Genomic DNA, 6,000 nt, shown 5'->3' with positions numbered 1-6,000 from the left:
GCAGTGTTGAGCCCGGGAACCAGCGCCGAGCCCGCGGCGGTCCCCGCGGCCGCCCAGTCTCCGCGGCACACTCCCGCGCGCAGGAGCCACTGGGCCGCGAGGGCGCTGGGGAGCGGGAGGGTCGCCGGGGGCGCCGAGGGGGTCCCTGATCTCTCCACGAACTGTTTTCCTTCTCCCGGGGCAAGAGCCCGGCTCCCTGCAATTGCCCGAAATTCACCGAGAGGGGCGGTGGTGGAGGGGAGAGGTCTCTCGCCCGCTCCTGGCCGCGCCTCCCCAGGCTCCAGCCGGGGAACGGCTCCCCTGCCCATTGGGCGAGCAGTGTGGTCGCCGGCGCCCCCTCCGAGGCCGATCGCGGGGTGGCGGTCCCCGCTAGGCTCGGCCGCGTCGCCGCTCCGATCCTCCCCTTCCCCCGCCCGCGCCCTCCCCCTTCCTTTCACTAGGACTCCGGGACTCGGGAGAGGGCGCGGGAGGCAGGCACACGGGCCCGACCCCACTCTAGCGCTCGCCGGGGACGCGGGCGGGCGGCGAGGGGACGCGGCGGGGGCGCGGGGCGGGCGCGGCCATGGAGCGGCGGCGGCGGCGGCGGCGGCGGCTGCACTAGCGACCGCCGGAGGATCAGCAGGCGAGCAGGGCCGCCGGGCGCCGCGGACTGAACTGCACAGCTCAGCAAAAGCGCCCTCGCCCTCCGCGCGCCGCCTCCTGCGAGCCCAAATTCAGCAACATTTTGTAAACCTCCAACCCATCCTTAGAAGAAAAGAAAAAAAAAAATAGCATTGATCGGAGAGACGAGGATATATATATATATATATATATATTTTTGGCTCCTGCTAAAATTAGCCGGGCTCGCTGCGCGCCTGTGTGCGAGTGTGTGCGAGTGTGTGTGCGTGCGGCGTGTGTGTGTGTGAATGTGATTACTCCAGGACTCCTCGGGCTCCGGAGACGCCATTTTCCCCCTTGATATCTCTCTCCATAAATCGGTGGCGCGGCGGAGGCGGCCGCGCCAGGCGGGAAGCGCGGGGCTGGCCGGGGCGCCCGCCGCTCGCCGCCGCCTCCGCGCGCCCGGGGGCCCCAGCGCCCCCCGAGCGAGGGCGGCCCGCCCGCGGCTCGCCGTTTGACAGATGCTCATCGCCATGGAGTTGCCACAGCAGCACCTTTGGGGGCTCGGGCGAGCGACCAGAGCCGGGATCTGAGCGAGTGCCGGGGCCATCGGAGCCGTAGCCGCCGGGACATGGGTGAGCACGCGCAGCGACCTTGGCTTGGGGGCCCCGGCACCCAGCCGCCCGCCGCGCCGCGGGCCCCTGCACGCCGGGGCCGGGGGCGGTGTGTGTGTCCTGCATGCAAAAGTTAATGTCGCCTCGCCGGGGCTTTGACTTTGCAGCGGGAGGGCAGGGGAGGACGTGGCCGAGGGGGTGCGATGTCGGTCCCTGCGAGGCTGCCGGGGATGGGCGCGATTCCCGCCGGCTCGCGGGTGGGCAGCGATGCTGGCTCAATTGGAGTGGCCCGTTGGTGTCGGTGATCGTGGAAGCGTCGGGCTGGAGGGCTGGGAGCTTTTTGAGTTTCGTCTGATCGACCCCCCACCCCCACCCCAACCCCCTTTGCACCCTCCCTCAGTCCTGCCGCCGGCTGCCGGGGCTGGCGCGTTTGGCGTTGGTGGAGTGGACTCGGGAGGGGGAGGGGGCAGGGAAAGGGGTGGGAAGGAGGCAGGATTTTTTTTTCTCTCTCTCTCTTTGTAACTTGCAGGTTAAGTGGAGCTAGAGAGCTACATTGTAACCTAGTTGGATTTTTGGGGGGGGGAAATGTATCAGAATCTAACGTGTCGTTAATAGAAAGAAGAACAGGGAAGAAGTGGTCCAGCCGGCGAAGGTTGGTGTGTGCTTGTGTTGTGCTGTGTGTTAGTCTTTCTCTTAAAATCTTAATCAGTGGATTTGAGTCTCTTTCTCGTGCTCTCCGGTTTTGGGACACGGAAAAGGCAGGAATTCCCTTAAAAGCAGGCGAATGCCTTTTTTGAAAGCACGCATTGTGTGTGTTTCTGGAGAAGCCATGGGCTTGGGAATTAGCGGCAGGCTTCCCTGGTCGGTGGTTTCCAGTTGGAAATCACTCTGGAAAGGGAGCCCTTCGGTATCGATTTATTGTTTTTGTCTTTCAAACCATTATCCCTTTGACCAAAATACTGTCGGAGAAGTTCTACAGACACAAAGTCAGGTAAACTAGACCGGGCATATCTTTTACCAAGATGGTGATAACGGTGATGCTGTTTTTGGTTATCTGTTTGTGATGGAAGCATTGTTGGGTAATAGCAATTTCTGATCGGTAGAGCATGCTGGTTCTAAAAAAATAAGTTGTGCCTAAAGCCTGTCTCCCAGTCCCCCTCCGCAATATTCTACAAGCACCTTTCCTCCTCGCCCGTGGGACACACACACCACTTACAACAAATCTGAAATCGGATCCAAGTGGAAACATTTTCTTTGGAGATCGGAAAGTTGTGCAGTTGGAAGTAGGAGATAAGGCTAGAGGTGCTGGGGGTGTGGGGAGGGAGTTCTTATTTCCCCCGATGCTGCATTTATTCTTTATGTGGATCTATGCAGGATTCTGAGTGTGTGTATCTGTCTAAAAGGACTGTTGAGGGAAGGATTTCCGATTTGTTTCCGCTTCAAATAAACTGTCCTGATAATCTCATGGTTGACGTCTAATGCTAAATGGGCAATTTGTGTGTCTCTTTATCCCTGCAGAAACTCCAAAAGGGAAGTTTATTCTGGGATTCTACAGCAGCTACTTTTCCTTCCCAGCCCTCCTCTCACTTCCCATCTTTTTTTTTTTTTTCCTAAAGTTTGTTTGGAGTCCATTGGTCTCTATTGAAATGCTAACATTACTTGTTTTTCTCTTACATTGTTTTCCTTCTTTTCCTTTTCATTCCTTTACACTTCATCCTGTCTTTCTTCTTTTCCTATAGATTTGTACTGAAAACTGATTTCATAAAGTAGCTGTCACCAAAACTATCTGGCAGGTGGGCCACGTCCTTTAGGTAAATCCACAGGTAAATCTGGCCTGCTTCTTCCAAACTCATCTTCATTTGCAAAGTGTGTGTGTGCGTGCGCACGCGTGTGTGCATGGAGGGGAATGGGTTGGAGAAAAGAGATGTGAAGGGGAGGGTGTTGTTTTCTGCATGCCACATCTGCAATGCTGGGATAAGACCTGGGCCCCTGGGGAGCGTTTCCTTTGCACACCCCAGTTGGATGTTGTCTGCCTGGGATGGGGAGGCGGGGCCAACTGGCCAGGGGCGTGTGAGGGAGGAGAAAGTTTGTAGCACTTTAAACTGTAGTCAGTTTACAATCCCGGGTCAGTCTCTCCCTTTTCTCCTGCTTTCTGCGACTCCATGATCCCTAAACTCCTGGAGGGAAGAGTGTTTCTCTTCTGGGCTTCAGAGTGAAAGTTGAAGGAGCTGTGTTGTTTTGGCTGAGCCTCTCCTTGCCTGCTACCAGGAAAGGGTGTTAGGAGACAGTTTGGGGGCAGAGCAGAGAAGTAGGAACCAAGCATATATAATTGAACTAACTGCAGGGAGAATAGCCCAGGAAGATTTGGAAACCTGGTACCCTGAGACTGCTGCTTTACACACAACCCTCCATGCCTCCTGCCCCCCATTAAAAAAGAAGTCTTGGTCTTGGGAAGTTGAATTGGTGTTAGAGCCAGGCTGTGAGAGCTGCTAGCCACAAGAGTAATCTGAGCTGAGCTGGGGGAGGAGGTGGTGAGCGAATTCAATCAGGAGCCAGAGGAGAGAAACTGACTTGTCTCTCTTAGCAGGGAAAATAGATGTGTCACTGGAATAAACAAACTGGAGCTGGGGGAGGGGACGGTTTATAATGAACATAAGGAGGAGTGTCTAAGAGGCTGCTACGTCGGTTAGGAAGGGGGCCACCTCTAAGCTGGGAGAAATTATCAACTGCCTTATATGTTCAGGAATGGGCTAGGCAAGGGAAGGGTTGTAATATGATCTTTTGTATGTTAACATCAGAATGTGACATAGGAAAGCACTGCTGCGAGGCCCAGTTCTGACTTTACCCAGGGGAAATCCAGGAGGAGCCCTCAGTGAAGCAAGCAGCTCCTTGGTGCCAGAAGAGTTTTTGGTCATGTGCAGAACTCAGAGCAGACTGCTTTGTAAATAACTAGAGGTTTGGGGGAAAAAAAGAAACTGCTTGAAACCTTTGTAGAAAGTGGTTGAAAATGGTCAGCAAAGAGAGGCAGAAGGCAGGATTTTGCTGAAGAAGAAATAAATAGATAGTCCTTCACCCTGGATTCCCCGGTCTCTTTCTGCTGTTATCTTTACTTTCCATCCCATTATGGGCATAATCGATACTTCTCTGTCATAAAAATGTGGATCTAGGAGAAGAGTTCCTGCAGTCTGGTCATTATTTTTAGTTGTACTTGAATCTCTGCTCTGAAGCTTCTATATAATATGCAAAAGGAGGCAGATGAGAAGTAGCTAGACGAATGGGACATCCTTTCTGTGTTCCTGTGGAGACACTGAAACTTGGCTGGGCCGCAGCCTCCCAGAATGCCAGTTTTTCCCTTGGAGACTTGAAGTTTTAATTGAAACCAGAAAGCTATTGAAGGCGGCCCCAGCCAGTGAAACTTTGTTTTCTCCATGGCTCAGGAATGGGAAATAAATAATTTTTTGCTGATGGCATTTCACGTTGCTTTGGTTTGACTTCTGCCAGAAGAATGGGGTAAATTATTATTAACACATTAGCATTTTAAGGAGATGCATTGCTTTGGAAAATGCGATGATGTTATTGAGTTTGCTTAGGGGCCCACCCTGTGGGAGAGTCCTAGCAGGGGGAAGGAGACTGCTCTGGTCCTGGAGAGTTAGCTGCTCTGAGCTGAAACAAGGGATCCTCCTAGCATGATACTTTGCCCCCTTAGTCCTCAGGTTCCTGTGAAGAAGAGAGTAAAACAATCTATCTCTAGCTCCTTTAATCCTATGGCATATTATGAAACTTGGTGAGGTTCCCTAAATGTTTTGGGCCAGGATTGATTATAGAGATCTGCCATTATACATGTTGTCCTAGATTTGAGCCTCCTTTTAGAGCTGCAAGTCAATTCTTGTGTTTCACAGACTCTTGAGGAAGTTGCAGACACTTTGGCCAGACAAATGCTCAATAGGAGATGCCCACAGAGAGGGCTTCATGCATGCAGGGAAAGATGCCAACCTGCATTTTTGTTTGGCTCTGAGTTTTCATTTCCATTTTCACTTGGCCTTCAGCTAGATTTGGATCTCCCCCTAGACACACCATGTTGGGGCAATGTAAGTTTTTGGGAGAACTTGTGACCTTGGCTAACTGAGTCCCAGTTAGTGGCCATGACAGTTTTCATCTAGAAGCTTCCTGGGTCCAGACCACAGCTGTTTTCCTCTCAGAGTTGGGTTTTTACCCCCTTAGAGAGTAAGGTTGAGGAAACATGATTTTTTAAATGGCCTTTGGCTTAGGAACCAGCAGTTGACTTCCTATCCAGTTCAGGGCAAATGACTCTGGGGTGCATTGGAGCCCCTGAGCAGCCCTGAAGTCTGCAGGGATCCCTTGGGAGGAAGCAGCGCACCCTCTCCAGGAGCTGATGGTGGACTATGATCAGCAGACCCATCTAAAGTAATTACAGTAGGACCTCGTTTTACATCACCAATACTTTCCAAGATCCTTTCCATAAGTTGAAAATTGTGCGTAACAGCAAACCCCATTATTTAATAAATATTTCTTATACAAACACACCTATCATACATTTTTTAACAAATGAGGCAATTAAACACTCTAGTTAGACAATAAGTAAGCAAAATAAATCATAGAAATACTTTTTTTAAAAAAAATTAATTCTCTCTCTGCTTTTATTTTTTCTGATTGCCAGTCATGTATACCTGAATTCACGTGTGTTGAGTTCATGTAAAACGAGGTCCTGCTGCACAGACAAAACCAGCCAAGCTGACCCCAGGCTGGCAGAGGCTTCTGTCTTTCCTAG

The 6,000-nt window shown here is 52.0% G+C and overlaps 1 protein-coding gene across 3 annotated transcripts in view; it reads left to right on the top strand.

Annotated features, from left to right (window-relative positions):
* The first annotated feature begins 572 nt into the window (after positions 1-572).
* The window catches only part of SETBP1 (SET binding protein 1), a 368,501-nt gene continuing 363,073 nt past the window's right edge, over positions 573-6,000 (top strand). For 2 of the 3 annotated variants that reach the window (XM_037805704.1, XM_037805702.1), the window contains exon 1: positions 573-1,232. The gene's annotated coding sequence lies outside the window, so the exon portion shown is untranslated. Of the gene's footprint in view, positions 1,233-1,733; positions 1,864-6,000 lie in introns of those variants that run through there. The other variant, XM_037805703.1, reaches the window with a different exon arrangement.

This window comes from Choloepus didactylus, chromosome 16 (genome assembly GCF_015220235.1).
Source record: "Choloepus didactylus isolate mChoDid1 chromosome 16, mChoDid1.pri, whole genome shotgun sequence".
NCBI lineage: Eukaryota > Metazoa > Chordata > Mammalia > Pilosa > Megalonychidae > Choloepus > Choloepus didactylus.
The sequence above is the reverse complement of the archived record's forward strand: the minus strand, read 5'-3'. Positions and strand labels throughout refer to the sequence as shown.